The sequence below is a fragment of the Pseudophryne corroboree genome, chromosome 5 (assembly GCF_028390025.1).
Source record: "Pseudophryne corroboree isolate aPseCor3 chromosome 5, aPseCor3.hap2, whole genome shotgun sequence".
Classification (NCBI taxonomy): Eukaryota; Metazoa; Chordata; class Amphibia; order Anura; family Myobatrachidae; genus Pseudophryne; species Pseudophryne corroboree.
In genome coordinates, this window is record NC_086448.1 from 475,324,460 (window position 1) to 475,341,240 (window position 16,781).

Sequence of the window (16,781 nt, forward strand, 5' to 3'; positions counted from 1 at the left end):
ACCTGTGTCCTAGAGCATGCTTTTTTAGGGGGAGAAGAATTCAATGCATAGCTAGATTAGATATATTTATTTGATTTTTAATTCTAAATTAATCTCTTCTGTGTGGTCACATAATTTTTTTATTTTTTTATTTGCAATTACTGTATGTTAAGATATGTGTAATTCAATAATTTAAATTGGACTGTTGTTACAGCACACATTTTATCATTATGTTTTGGTATCAAATGAGTCCAACTCTAGATAAAAGAAAATGCAGCATACTTCTGTGGCATAAAAATGCCACTGTATTACAAGTCAATATACAGTAATTAAAATGATAATATGGATCTCCATGACCTTATTAAAGGACAATTTTAGGCCACAGAACTTGAAGGTGACTTCTAATGCCCTTTTTAATCTATAGTATAAATTCTTATTTTATGCAAAACAGTTTGCTCACATAGGTGATTCCATAGACGTGCGCAGAACATTTTATTAGGGTATGCACCGTCCGGGGGGTGTATTTGGTACCACCTACTGGGCATGTCTAGCACCGCCTATTGGCACTAAAAGCAATATAAACATAAGCCCCCAGTGGTGCACCTTACTCAATACCCCCAGCGGTGCCAGATACACACTTGCCCCCAGCGGTGCCAAATACACACTTGCCCCCAGCTGTGCCAGATACACACTTGCCCCCAGCAATGCCAGATACACACTTGACCCCAGTGGTACCAGATACACACTTGCCCCCAGCTGTGCCAGATACACACTTGCCCCCAGCAGTGCCAGATATGTATGCCCCCAGTGGTGCCAGATACATAAATGCCCCCAGTGGTGCCAGATACATATGCATCCAGCGGTGCCAGATACGTATGCCCTCAGCAGTGCCAGACACATAAATGCCCCCAGTGGTGCCAGATACATATGCCCAAAGTGTGCAAGATACATAAATGCCCCCAGTGATGCCAGATACATATGCCCCCAGTGGTGCCATATACATAAATGCCACCAGTGTTGCCAGATACATATGCCCCCAGTGGTTCCAGATACATAAATGCCCCCTGTGGTGCCAGATACATATGCCTCCATTTGTGCTCACCCTCCTCTGTTGACAGTGCCACCGATTTCCATCTCTGCCGCTGAGGGGAGGAGAGTGCAGCGTGCGTCTCTCCTGTGCCTCACTTCCCTGAGTCCCTGGCTGTCTCCAGTGGCCATTTGAAATATGGCACCAACTTGTGAGCCAATCAATGCTCACAGGCCAGCAGCCACTAAAGAGCCCGTCCATGACCTCTGATTGGATGACAGCTGAGAGACATTGTAAATGACTTCTGGAGATGGGGACACACAGTGAGGGGCAGGAGAGACACGTGCAGCGCTCTCCTCCCTTCAAGTTCAGTGTCAGACTGATATGGGAATCGGCGGCAGCAGCAACAGGTGTGTGCGTGTGTGCTGGGGGTGCCAGACATTAGGGGGTGCCTGTGAGCACCAGGCACCCCCCGTGCACATGCCTATGGGTGATTCTAATTTCCAGTTGTGTTTTATTTTCACCGACAGTGAAAGGAAACTTTGAAAATTAGTCATTAGACACATGTGTCAAATATAATTTACATATAAGTTTTAACATGAATATATTCTAAAAATAGAGACACTGTACATGCTTTAAATAAACATCTATTTATATTCATCAATAATGTTCTAGTATTAATTATATTATTTTATATTATATTAGATTATATTATAGGTATGTGGAAAACAAGAAGTATGCATCTTCACTTTAGAGGTATTATTTTACAGGTGCTTGAGAGATTGAAGGAAATTACGTTAACATTATAATGAATTCTGTACATGGTAAATTTTGTAAGTGCAGGTGAACCGAGAAAAGAGAAGAAGAGATATATGGGGCGAGATGTAAAAGGGTTCGAGATTGCCAGAGGTGCAGGATGCCAACCGATCTCAGACTTTTTTTAAAGGGGCAATCACTTTCAAGGTAAAATCATGCCTTGTAAGTGAATTGCCCCTTTAAAAAATTTCTGAGATCAGCAGGCATCCAGCACCTCCAGCGATCTCTGACCCTGAGCCTAATTCAGACCAGATCGCTGCAGCAGCAGCAATCGCAGTCTGACGCCCTTTGCGAAGTGACTGCACGTGTGCACCCCGGGAGCCCTGTGAGATGCTGACATGGCTCTGATTGACAGGCAGAGGCAGTCACAGGGTAGGAGGGGGCATGACAATGGTGTTCCAATGCCATTGGTGGGGCACGGTCCAGACAAAGCAGGCATGTCCGGACCATTGCGGTGGCGGGCCAAGGTGGTTGTGTGATGTCACACACAGCCGCATCGACCCGCGACGTGGTTTGTAGCTGCCTACCAGCACAGCTAGGCTGCTCAGGCAGGGAACTACTCAGCGGTTGCAAAAGCATCGCTGCTGTGCAAAGCTTTTGCACCCGTGCGGGAAGGGGGGGGCAGAGCCTAACATGCTGGGCATCCCCCCGCATGTCAGTCTAAGTGATCATAGATGTGCTAAATTTAGAACATTTATGATCAGATTTGAATTACCCTCCTATTGCATCTCACCCATAGTATACATTGCTTGCAAAGTGGGGTTCTGCTGCAGTTCAGTATTACTCACCTTCATGCAAAGGTCTTTCCAATAGGATTTCTTTCTATATGTATCACCACACGACATGAAAGGAATGAATTCATCCTACTGTATGTTTATTCTTTTCAATCCTCCATTTGTATTCCAACTAAAAACATTAAAAATAGTAGCAGAATGTTGCAGAAATTTTTACAGTGTTTGATCTGAATAAAATGGAGAATTAAAACCAATAAACATCAGAGTACTTCATTCCACATGCATAAAGCAGAAACTCCTGTTGCAAAGAAAAGTTTCAACATTTTTGCTTGAAAATTTTAACTTGAAGGGGGGTAAAATATAATTGAATAAAACCACACTTTGCACGCAGAGTAGTCTATGTATTTCTTATTCTTTTTTTGGTTCACCTTCATCAAAAGATTTCCTCTCTACAGAATATTTATTAGCTAAGCCTATCATAAATCTCCAGTATCTCAGATTTTGCAGTGCTATTCAGTAAATTTGCAATAGCCACTAGTATTGTTAAATTAATCATGATGCTGTAAAATGTGCCAAAGCTGCTCACTTGCTCAATAGGTGAGAATACTGTTTCCTTTGTGACTGCACATTTGCAATATTTGTTGAAGCATATGTTTTACTGGCTGCATGGGATTTTTTCTGATTTGTAACTGCAAGAAATTCCCTCATGCATTGAGCTCCAGGCTTAGAATTAATTTACAACTCTACCAAGAGTGATAATGCAATTTTAGAATTAAATATCTCACATTAAATGCTGTAAGTTTTTAATTTATATGTTGGTAGCTTATTAAAAGATCATTATTAAAAAGCTGATATGGTGGAGAGAATAATTCAAATAAATATCTGAAGCACTGTCTACATTTTTTAAAGCTCATGACAGTGGAAGTTTTGTGCTCCTGTGTGCAGTTAGCAAATTATTTGAAAACCAAATGTTAACAGAGCTACAAATTTATGAGACTGCAGTAGACTACCAAATGTTGCAGCAGAGAGAATACATAACATTGGAGCAAGCTAAGTCCATAAAACACCACAGTTACTGTCTTATATTTCATCTAACATTTTTATTGTTAAATTCAATATAGAGAAAATACAATCATGCAACTATATAATATTATGTGAGACCACAAACTCAATAAGTTATAAACATGATTTTATTTCATTTTCCATTTTATCAGGGATGTAGTGCAATTAAAAAAGGAATAAATATGATTAAGAAAAAATGTGGATATATAGTATTGCTCTTCTTCAAAGAAATAAAGTCTATATTTCACAGCCATATATTATTCTTAACATATATTAGATTGTTTCATATTTTGAAAGAAAAAATAGAACATTTACAACATCACAATGTAAAAGAATATCAAACTTTCTGATATTACTCAAATTTTTATTGTTTAAAAAAATTGCACTAGAACATTGTTTGACCTTGACTTCAGTAGCTTTGAAAACAAATGTACTGTATTTTTAAAATATAAATGCTTGTTAGCTGCTTGTGTTTTAAAGAGTTTCAGGACATACAGAAAATTGGTAAAACAATGTGCACCTGTTGTTTTATGTATTTTAGATCATTAAAAACCAGAGGTTACAAGAATAGGGCACCAGGTTTTCAAGACAAGAAAACTCTTACAATATAATGTTCTGTTGCCTCATAACTGAAAGAAGAATAAAACTCGCATTTATTGCTGAGTTTAGAGGGGTAACCAGCCAGCGGTCAGGACTCTGACCGCCAGTACTTCAGCTGGTGTCGGGATTACGGCATCGGTATCTTGACCACTGGGATCCTGACAGGCGGTCAAATGACTGCCTCCCCTGAGTTGCCTCAAACTATCTCTTAAAGTATATGAATTTAATGTTTACATTTTAAATGCAAATGCAAGTAGTATACTATTCGAATGTGTAGTTAGGTTTTAGTTCAAAGATAAAAAGTACTAAATTGTACAAAAAACATAGTTATACACTTACATGGAGTAAGATGCCCAGCACAACTGAAACTCTCTGAGAGGAGAAGAGTAGCATGTTTTTAATTACATTTTGCATCACAATTACATTGAAGACGCAATGACAAGCCACTCACAGTATATCAGAAATCCTAGGTTGTGACTTTAATGGCACAGTAATTGGTTTTACACATACAGAGTTGCAGATAAAGCACAATGTAACTTGATGCAAGAAAATTCATGGCTGCTTGCATCAAGTCCCTTTTTACACAGATTCATACTCAGTCTCATGCCTCATTGATCCATACATGATGACATTCTGACTGCCCCATCCTGGAGGAGGCAGCCAGGTTGGCAAAGAGGGGGGCATGGCATGAGCGGCATAGCAGAGGTGTGGCATGTGGCCGTGGGATCGTGTCATTGTGGGATCATGTCATTGTGGCCCCGACCCCTCATTCACAATGTTGGTAATCTCAGTATCGTGTGGTAAGGGGCCACAATGGCACGATTCAGTGCAAATTGCATCATCTGACCCCCCCCCCCCCACCGGACAGGGGAGGCTGCTGGGGACTTTTGGGGGATGCGAGTGCTAGTCGGTTGCGAGTGCATTGATCAGTTTAAGCTTGCAATGTAGTTTTGTCTCTTCTCTGTGTTTTAATTATGCAAATAAGACACACATTTCAAGCAAATAGAAACTTGATGTGGCCGAGTTGGATGAGACCTGAAGTGCCAGAAGGGCCTGTTAAGCGTGACTGGAGCAACAGTAAGTAAGGACATCTGTACATTCATATTTTTCTTAATATTTCAACATAGAATGTTACAATTAATTTACTGTGTTTGTAGAAGCTATAATTACTAGCTATTTTATTAAATATTTGTTGTATGAAAGCTATTGACACTTTCTGTATTACATTTTTTGCTCAGCTGATCATAGATGGACCATGGAGAGAGAGTGGGGACAGAGGTACCACACAAGCTCTGCGGAAGCTGCTGCCAAGCCTAGTACTTTTACTGGAGCTGATGGAAGGAGGCAGAGGAGTAGCCAGCCCAATACAGGTAAATGACTCATAGGACAGGGACAGTGGTAGATTATTAAGGGGACAATGCCTGCTGTTGAGGGGACAAAAACCAAAGGGTGAGACAGTGCCTGATGGTTAAAGGACATGGAAAAACAGTGCCAGCTGGATGAAAGGACAGTGTTAATCACAAATGTTGGCTTTGGGATCAGCTGTGGACGGAGGTCAGGTAATGTTAGGGGGAGGAACAAAAACTGAGATGCAAGAGTAGAGAGCTGAAAAGATCCCTCTCTCACTTGCAAAACAGAAGAAGCCCTTGGCTAATGCTATCAGAAGATGGCATAGGTTTAAAAGTGCTCCTTCTGAAAAAAAAACTACAGTTTGAGATTAATAAACTCGGGTTGAATGCATTTCCTAACACAGGTATGGGAAATGTGATCAGGATGCAATTTTAGAGCATGGAGGAGTTTTTTGTGAAATTGTCTCCAGAAGCCCTTTTATACATTTCAGTGAAACTAAAATAATGTGATAAGGGTGTGAAAGCACTCGTAAGCACATTATATTAATAGAAGACAGATTGAAAAATAGCCCCTTAGTCTTCCAGTTGAATACTGAACAAAAATGCTTTTTAACATGCATTTTATATTTCTTTACTTTTGAAATCAGGAGATTTTGTTTATTTATTTTCATATAGTTTGTGCATTATAATATGTACAGAGTATATTATCATGTGGGGTTTGTGATGTTAGAATTCAGAAGGAATTCATTGCCAGTTCTACAAGATGGGATTCACCACCAAGTATATCTGATAGCATAGTAAGATGTGTCTTTTTTGTATAGAAAATATACTGTAAAGTGAAGCATTTATAGATATTTTATACTTTTTATTCTTCTATAATGATGTCATGTTTTACTCCTCTGTGGCTAGCTACTTTAGTTTATGACGTGGATTCCAAACCAGGATGTCTCATCTAGTACGTACAGTATCTTACATCCAGCAAAAACTCACAATTTTCCTTTTGTAGCATGGACTTAGAAAATAATCAGATCATGTTATTATTTTTTTTGTCAAATTAAAATCTTTAAAACATTACTGCTTTGATATAGGTGCATTCTTAGATACCCCTGGACTTGTAAATTGTAACAGTTGAGTGCATAGAAATCCAGAAGCTTTGTTCTCTGCATACTGTATGACTTAACACTTGATTTTCATAGGCATTGCTAGTTAAGCTGTGTTTCTGTCTGCCAAACCTTATACTGACTCATCCTGGAGTCTTACCAGGAGATTGGCGATGCAGGGTCTGCTGCTCAGGTGGCTGGTGGGCAGCAGCGGTGCTGGGCTGCTGCGGTGGGCCCGCCTGCGATGGTGAGGAGCTGCTGCAGTGGGTCTGTTTGTGGTGGCTGGAGGCTGCTGCAGCAGGCTTGCTGGCACAGGGAGCAGCTTCCAGAGAGGCCAGAGGGAGTACTGGTGCTGTAGCACTGAAGGTGTGTCTGCTGCACAGGGGCCGCCTTGTTGGAGACCAAAGCTCTTAACCAATTGCCCAGGCTCATTCTGTACTGCCAATCCAGGGAGATCTCTACTCTTTAAAGGGAGCTGGTTCAGGTTATGGGTGCCAGTGCTTCAAGTTACTACTTAGGTGTGGGATCTCCAGCTCTGTGCTCCCAGGTTACTTCAGTACCTTGGTTACTCTCCAGCATTGCTCTGCCTCGGTCTTTCTAATTGCAGTAGTCCCGCCATCCCTAACCTGCTGCCATCTGGGAGGGGCGCTCTCGGTAATCCTGATTCCTCAAGGATCTTTGGTCATAGACAGTTACTGTGCTCTTCAGCCTCGTTATTCAAGCCACAGCTCACAGTCTTCGGGTTCATTATCATCAGTGTTCTTCAACCTCATCTTTCAAGCCACAGTTCACAACCCACAGTTCATTATCTTCAGTGTTCTTCAACCTCATCTTTCAAGCCACAGTTCATTATCTTCAGTGTTCTCCAACCTCGTCTTTCAAGTCACAGCGCACAACCCACAAATCATTATAAGATTATTGCCAGGGAAACTGAAAACATTTCAGTCACTCAGTAGTTAAATTCAGAAAAATAATTTGATATATTTCAAAGTAGTGCCACCTAATAGGTTATTGATTTAGATCAATAAATGACATTTTGAGACTCTTGTATGTGAGCCCTTCACTTGTGTATAAATCAGAACTGTTTCAAATACATAGTGTGCATAGTTTTCTGATTTGATCTTATGTGACAGGGGAAGAGTATTACCCCTTTACTTCAACCTGTCAACATGGTAGTGATTAAGCTGTTGTTAACACTGTGTTTTTCAAGCTGCAAAAGTGCCACATTTAAATGGTCTCAAGTGTCACAACCCTAAGAGGTTAGCATAGAAGCTTGTAATAAACAAAGTCTGATGAAAATCACAATATCCATTAATCACCTTCACATGCATAGGACATTTTTAAAACAAGCAATTTTCTTTTTCTTTCTTTTTTAATACACTATGGACCTGATTCAGGTTGGATTGCAGATTCATGTTGACTGCCGTTCCCCCCCTGATCAAGCTGAAATTGTGATTGCACAGCAATATCTGCTTGTTCGCTAAACTTAAGGTTGCCTCCTGCCAGCGCAGCCTGGCTGCATCCGCAAGAGACCCTCTGCCATCTTTTTAATGGCGGTGGCTGTGTTTGACATCTTGCAGCTGTCCGATCACATGACGCTCCCCCCCCCGTTCGTGCCAGCACCTTCTTCTTTTGTAGCCACACCCCTGCAATGCTCCATCTAGGAAATGGAGCGTTGCCGCCATTCCAAATGCCACTGCCTGATAGGTAGAGGTGTTCGCATTTTCTGCGGACACCCACAGAAAATGGGGGCACATGTGCAGGACAGGTGCTGTGCATATGCCCGCATCATTTTAGTAGATTTTGCGCTTGGATCGTGATTAGCGATCCAACCTCAATCAGGCCTATATACTATATATAATTTTTCTGAATAGCACTAACAAAAAGGTGTGGTTTATACCCAAAACAGAAAAATGGTCACTCGCGCCCCAGCTGCAGCTCAGTACCAACCCCCAAGAGCACAACTTCTTGAAACAATTTATACAACAAACATATGGGGTGGTCCACAAGCGCTACTAAATGGCTGATAAATGGTTCTTAATTCATCAGGGCCCCATTCACTTCCATGGAACACAAAGATTCTTCCAATATGTATCTTTCTGCAACTTCTCAAAGGTTCGCACCTTACGACTAACCTCCTCAACACGGGGTATGTACATCAAAAGGTTTCTTTAGACAATCTTCTCATCTATATTTATTTCTCTGGTGGTGCAGATATACATCTCAGGTTGTATGGGCTTTTTCCACCTGAAACTATTACTCAATAGGACCCCCACTCATTTTTAGGCTAACAGCCTTTATACATGTTTTTGGAGTTGTTGGGGTATATGGTGGAAAAAAACGATTTCCCATTAACCAGGAGAGTGTGAAACCTTTTACTGTTTGTTTTATGTGTTTTATTCAGTCCTAATGTTTTTATGGGCACATTTATATATGGTACAATAAATCTGTGAATTTTTTTGGACATCCATTTGTGCTTTATCCACATATTGGCTACAAAATCGCTGGTGATCGGTGGAAACTGTGGTGCCTGGTGCCAATAAAGATACCTTTCAAGGAACATAGGGCATTTCAATGAGGTGAGTGCCCCTTCTAAGGGTCGGGTGGTGGAATGCTTGTGATCTTGGAGAAATAAATATAGATGAGAAGATTGTCTAAAGAAACCTTTTGATGTACATACCCCGTGTTGAGGAGGTTAGTCGTAAGGTGCGAACATTTGAGAAGTTGCAGAAAGATACATATTGGAAGAATCTTTGTGTTCCATGGAAGTGAATGGGGCCCTGATGAATTAAGAACCATTTATCAACCATTTAGTAGCGCTTGTGGACCACCCCATATGTTTGTTGTATAAAAAGGTGTGGTTGACTGAGTAATGAATACAATAAAATAAATATGTGGGATATATACCAATTACAGCCAAAAAGAACATTAATCTGATGCATTAACAGCTAACCGGTTCATTTTCTTACTCTTTTCTGAAGCTTTCATTTGTAACAATGTTCATTAAATAGATGCAGCTTAATATAAACACAGATTATTAGAGCCTAAATATTTAAACCGCTTGCAAGAGAAATGCTGCTTATATACTCTAAAGATTTAATTCACTATGAATGCATGTATGAACCATGCTAACATATCTTACTGAAAAATGCAGCACATTAGCAAAATGATAAAATCAATACGCTGCATACCATAGATCTATGACTATGGGCTATAATTCATTATAAATACAGTATCTCTGTTAGAAAATATGCATCAGCATCTCCATTTATCATTGAAATATAGAAGAACAAGTATCACTATCAATAAAGTAACCAGTCGGGCTAATGAGTGCTAAGTGAAGTAAAACAGGCATCTCTTTGTGAGTCAAATGCTTTCAAATGAAACTCAACTATTTTTTTATGTCTGTAATTTCCAGTTATATAAGATGACTATTAAATAGATTCAAAACAGCACATTACTCTAAAGTTAATTTGCAGTTCTCCCAGATTTATATATACAGTGGGGCAAAAAAGTATTTGGACAGCCACAGATTGTGCAAGTTGACCCACTTAAAAAGATGAGAGAGGTCTGTAATTTCCATCATAGGTACACTTCAACTGTGAGAGACAGAATCTGAAAAAAACAACTTAGCAAATCACATTCTATGATTTTGAAACAATTTATTTGTATATTCTTGCAAAAAATAAATATTTGGACAATCAAAAAGTTTAACTCAATACCTCGGTTTGGAATTACAGAGGTCAAACGTTTCCTGTAGTTCTTGACCAGGTTTGCACACACTGTAGCAGGTATTTTGGCCCACTCTTCCATGCAGATGTTTTGGGGCTGTTGCCGGGCAACATGGACTTTTTCGTTTTAAAATCAAAGATACAAGATGGATTCACCACTGCATGTTGCCTTGTTCAGCGTCCATCTATAAGCCACGCGTGGCTTATGGATGGACGCTGAACAAGGCAACATGCAGTGGTGTATCCATCTTGTATCTTTGATTTTAAAACGAATGTATCAGCGGTGATTATACCGCCATCTTTGGTACGCTTACATTTTTAGACCTGTGTTTTATGATGTGTCAATAAATTGTCATCTTTTAATGCACTATTGGTGCCACCCAGTATTCTATTTTCTCTAGATATATATATATATATATACTGTATATATATTCTGTATGTATAATATATATATATATATATATATATATATATCATACTTGCCTACTCCCTTGTATTGGCTGGGAGGCTCCCAAAAATTAATTGGTGCACAGAAAGGTAGGCAAGTCTCCGTTTTCATGGATAATCCTCAGTAGGAAGAGTGGCTGCTGTCTAGGAGAAGCCACTCTTCCTACTGAGGATTATCCACGAAAACGAAATTATAGCTTATACTGAACTCAGCATTATTGTATTACTGTTTGCCTTACTGAGTTGGCATATTCAATACAAACCTAGCTGTGGAATCAGCGCACTCTTTATTGCATCTGTTATTGCATCTGTTATTGCAAAGCCTGTCTTACTGATATTGAGCCCCTGATGAAGTCCAGTTGGACAAAATGTGTCGGGTTTCTGGTTCAGATATAAGAACATCGGATAAGTACTAATTAATAAAACCACATTGGACTTACTAATTATCAGCAACATATGGTGTCCATATCTGATGTATGCATTTTTAATTATGTCAGCCATTTGTTATTCACTGTGATTGTTGAATACTTTTATATAAATATATTAAACAAATTTCATTTAAAGTGATTTGTGGTCAAATTCTGGAATATATCATTGGGTTTAGCTCCCTTAGACACCACCCCTTTCTCTGCATATATATATATATATATATATATATAGTGCAGAAATGGGCGGCACTCTCGGCGCAAATGAAGACAGACAAGCAAGTCTAGTGTATCAACGTTTCAATGACCAAAGCGGCATTTTCGTTATCCTGACGAAAATGCCGCTTTGGTCATTGAAACGTTGATACACTAGACTTGCTTGTCTGTCTTCATTTGCGCCGAGAGTGCCGCCCGTTTCTGCACTAAATACATTAGGATACAGCTGCGCTGTATACTATTGGGAAGGCACCGGCATTACCTTTACACAAATCCTTGGGATCTGGGAGTGCCGTGGACTCTGCTTATCTATATATATATATATATATATATATATATATACATCTTATAAATCAAAATCTGCCAGCTGCAGATAAACTCCAAAACGACTAAACCGGATGTGATGCGGTTTTCTCCATGACAGCAGCACATCGCTGCTTCACCAAGAGCAGCACATTGCAGCCTAGCTGACAGCAGCACACCACTGCAGTGGCATCACAAGGTGGGTGCAGGGGAGCAGTCCACATTCAGGTGTCACCCTTTGAGGGGTTACACCAAAATGCTGAAACCTGCTCAGTGACAGGAACCGGGTGCTGCACTGTAATATTACGTGCAGCTATCCAGCTCCGGTCACCTTGTAGAAGCCAGCACAGCAAGCATGGCAGCATCCGGGGGCAGGCCGCATCTCCCGGACTCCGGAGTGATGAAAACGGGGGTAGGGACACTTAGCACCGCCCCTCCCACTTAGCCCCACCCACCCCACAAAGCTCCACCCCGTTTGCGGCGGCACCAGGTGTCATTAAGGTGAGTGATGCCTCTGCATCACTGTCCTACTAACAGCAGCACACTGCAGCCTCACTGACAACAGCATATTACCGTCACACTGACAGCAGCAGATCAACACCCTAGTGACAGCAGTACATCACTGCCCTACTGAAAGGAGTACATCACTGCTGCACTGACAGCTGCACATCACTGACTCACTGACAGAAGTACATTGCAGCCTCACTGACAGCAGCACATCCTAGCCTCACTTACAGCAGCATATCCCTGACTTGCTGACAGACATACACATATCTGACAGAAAGAAAAAAAACATTACTACATAACTCACAGGACTTGACGTCAATACTCACCAAAGATTACTGGTGCAAAGTAACCAGTAATTTGTTCAAAGAACAAAAACAGGACTATTTTTCCTCCTATTCTGTATCTGTTTCGGGTGTGGAATGGAGGGTCGGCCACACTTAGGTCAACCACTATTGGTCTACAGCAACCAGGATGACAGGGATTCTAGGTCGACAGGGTTTCCAGGTCGACATGTTCTAGGTTGACAGGTCAAAAGGTCGATGTGATGGGTTTTTTTTGTGTCATTTTCTCCGCACAGTGACTGGGAACCCCAATTAGTGCACTATGTCCCCTCACATGACTCGCTTTGCTCGCCATCATTCCGACAAAGTGCCTAGCTCCATTACCGGTGCACTCGGCACAGGTTACTATTCCCAATCATAGTCCACGTGGATGGTTAAGTATGAAAAAGTAAAAAAAAAAGAAAAAAATGTGAAAAACTCATGTCAACCTTTTGACCTGTCGACCTAGAACAGTGATGGCTAACCTTGACACGCCAGCTGTTGTTGAACTACACATCCCAGCATGCCATGCATCAGTTTTGCTATAAAACTGATGCATGGCATGCTGGGATGTGTAGTTCAACAACACCTGGAGTGTCAAGGTTAGCCATCACTGACCTAGAACATGTCGGCCTAGAGACTCTGTCGACCTAGAAACTCTGTCGACCTAGTTACTGTCGACCAATCATGGTTGACCTAGACATGATCGACCTAAGTGTGGTTGATCTAGAGACCAGATACCATCTGTTTCACCCTACATCATCTAGAACTATTTTGTAACAACAGGGACCACCACTCTTGGGTGTGTGGTCAGTGGTCACACTATGAAATACTCATGCTTTGAGTTGTTGAACACACTCGGGCATCATATATGGTTGAGTTTGAGTAAAGGCCTATACACAGTAGAAGATATAGTAAGCAATAGCGCTCATTTTTACCCTCTTGAGCGATATTGCTTACTATATCACCCAGTGTGTATGCTGCTGATGACGACCGATGTGCAGCCCCATGAGTCGTTATTGACCCTTGGTGTCAGCTGTGCATGCAGCACAATATGGACTCATTGTCTAAAGCTGCATGCACGGCCCTGCTGTGGCATGACGTCACTGTGCGTATGCCCATTTCGGGCAGCATGGCCCAGGAGGTGGACGCACTAGGTGATGTCGCTCATGGAGCACATCGCCTAGTGTGTACACACCTTAAGGCAGGCATGTCCAAACTGCGGCCCTCCAGCTGTTGAGAAACTACACATCCCAGCATGCCCTGACACAGCTTTAGCATTCTCTGACAGCAAAACTGTGTCAGGGCATGCTGGGATATGTAGTTTCACAACAGCTGGAGGGCCGCAGTTTGGACATGCCTGCCTTAAGGATCACACTAATTCAAAAAATTGCTATTAGCGCAAGAAACACATTGATTTATTGCATTGAATCTAGACTAATTAATTCTTATTAAGAATAATGGATTCTAGCACATGGAATTTAAATGTATTTTATTACTACAAGTTGAGTATCCCATATCCAAATATTCTGAAATACGGAATATTCCGAAATACAGACTTTTTTGAGTGAGAGTGAGATAGTGAAATCTTTGTTTTCTGTGGCTCAATGTACACAAACTTTGTTTAATACACAAAGTTATTAAAAATATTGTATTAAATGACCTTCAGGCTGTGTGTATAAGGTGTATATGAAACATAAATGAATTGTGCGAATGTACACACACTTTGTTTAATGCACAAAGTTATTAAAAATATTGGGTAAAATGACATTCAGGCTGTGTTTATAAGGCATATATGAAACATAAATGTATTCTGTGCTTAGACTTAGGTCCCATCACTATGATATCTCATTATGGTATGCAATTATTCCAAAATACAGAAAAATCCGATATCCAAAATACCTCTGGTCCCAAGCATTTTGGATAAGGGATACTCAACCTGTATTATTATATTTATGTATATTTTGAGTCACTGACTATACACATTCTATCTATCTATCTATCTATCTATCTATCTATCTATCTATCTATCTATCTATCTATCTATCTATCTATCTATCTATCTATCTATCTATCTATCCATCTGTCTATCTATCTCGGGGGGTAATTCAAATCTGATCGCAACAGCAAATTTGTTAGCTAATGGGCAAAACCATGTGCTCTGCAGGGGAGCAGATATAACATTTGCAGAGAAAGTTAGATTTGGGTGGGTTAGGGTGGTCATTCCGATTTGTTCGCTAGCTGTTTTCGGTCACTGTGCAGCGATTAGGCAAAAAAGTGGCACTTCTGCGCATGCATATGGGGCGCAATGCGCATGCGCGATGTACTTTCACAACAGCCGAAGTAGTTTCACACAAGGTCTAGCGACGCTTTTCAGTAGCACTGCTGGCCGTGGGTGGTCTTCAGGTAGCTGACTGTCGGGATCCCGGCGCAGTATACCGGCGCCGGAATCCTGACAGCCAGCATACTGACAGATTTTCTCCCTCGTGGGGGTCCACGACCCCCCTGGAGGGAGAATAAATAGCGTAGCGCGCCACCGTGCCTGCAGCGTGGCGAGCACCGCAAGCCCACAATAGGCTTATTTGCGCTCGCCACGCTGTCGGTATGCCCGCCGGCATACCATACTACACCCGCTGGCCGCATTGATTGACATGAAGTGGGCGTTTCTGGGTGGTAACTGACTATTTTCGGGGAGTGTGTGGAAAAACGCAGGCGTGTCAGATACAAACGCAGACGTGCCTGGGAAAACGCAGGCGTGGCTGGCCGAACACAGGGCGTGTTCAAGACATCAAAACAGGAACTAAATAGTCTGAAGTGATCGCTAGGTAGGAGTAGGTCTGGAGCTGCTCAGAGACTACACAATCTTTTTTTTGTAGCCGCGCTGCGATCCTTTCGTTCGCAGTTCTGCTAAGCTAAGATACACTCCCAGAGGGCGGCGTCTTAGCGTTTGCACGGCTGCTAAAAGCAGCTAGAAGGCGAACAACTCGGAATGAGGGCAATTTCTTTGCAGGGTAAATACTGGCGGCTTTATTTTTACACAGCAATTTAGATTTCAGTTTGAACACACCCCACCCAAATCTAACTCTCTGCACATGTTATATCTGCATCCCCCCCTGCAGGTTTTGCCCATTAGCAAACAAATTTGCTGTTGCGATCAGATCTGAATTAGGCCCTCTATCCAAGCGGAGACGGGTACTACAGCTAGTATATAGGAGATTGACACTTTAATTGCTGCTCCAGGCACATTTATTTGTGAGATTGAAGCTGTGTCTGTTGAAGTACATAACTCACTGCACTTTAGATCCATTGCATGCAAAATTATTTCCCATTGTATGAACCACAGATCTTTCACTATATACCGTTAAAGTGTCTTCTTACTCACTGCGCTTGAGATCTATCTTGTGTGAAATTTTTCCATGGACTGCATGATTCTTCAATCTGTACCCCTGAAGAAGTCCGTGTGAATAACAAGACGTGTAGGGGTTGGGTGTCATATCTAATGACCACAAACGTAAGCATTTGCTTTTGAGCTCACACCCAGAAGGGTGTTAGGCAGGTTATCCTCAACTCTTCTCATGTGGCGTTATCAATGACACCTTTGTTATTAATGATGTTAAAAAAAAAGTAATACCATTGTATTCATTTAATATCAGGAATAAAAATAAGTGATTCTAATTTTTATTAATGTGTGACCATTAGTCATTGTTTTGGGAGTTCTTGGTGAGTGGGTACAGTGTATCATCAGATTCCCTACTCCTTTACTAATGACTATGGAGGTGTAAGGTTGAAGGGTAATCTACATTCACACACAGTTTTGTTTTCAAATGTATATAATTTTATTAAGAAATTGTATACATTATAGTGCCCTCTAAGTATTTAAATTGTATACTGTGTGTGTGTGTGTGTGTGTGTGTGTGTGTGTGTGTGTGTGTGTGTGTGTGTGTGTGTGTGTGTGTATATATATATATATATATTTGTAAAATCTGCCACTAGATATAGGAAAAAATAATAGGCAACATGTTACATATTGGCCAGGATCTACGTAGAAATATCTGATACCAATTCACTCCATAAGTTATAGATGGTTAATATATTATAGTGTACTAGAAAACATTAGAGAACAGATGGGCTCAGCAATATTGCATCTGTTGTTTTTGTAACATGC

At 41.0% G+C, this 16,781-nt stretch overlaps 1 protein-coding gene across 1 annotated transcript in view; it reads right to left on the minus strand.

The window, feature by feature from the left end:
- Positions 1-16,781, minus strand: part of CDH12 (cadherin 12) — a 1,390,824-nt gene that overhangs the window by 553,351 nt on the left and 820,692 nt on the right. The window lies entirely within an intron of this gene.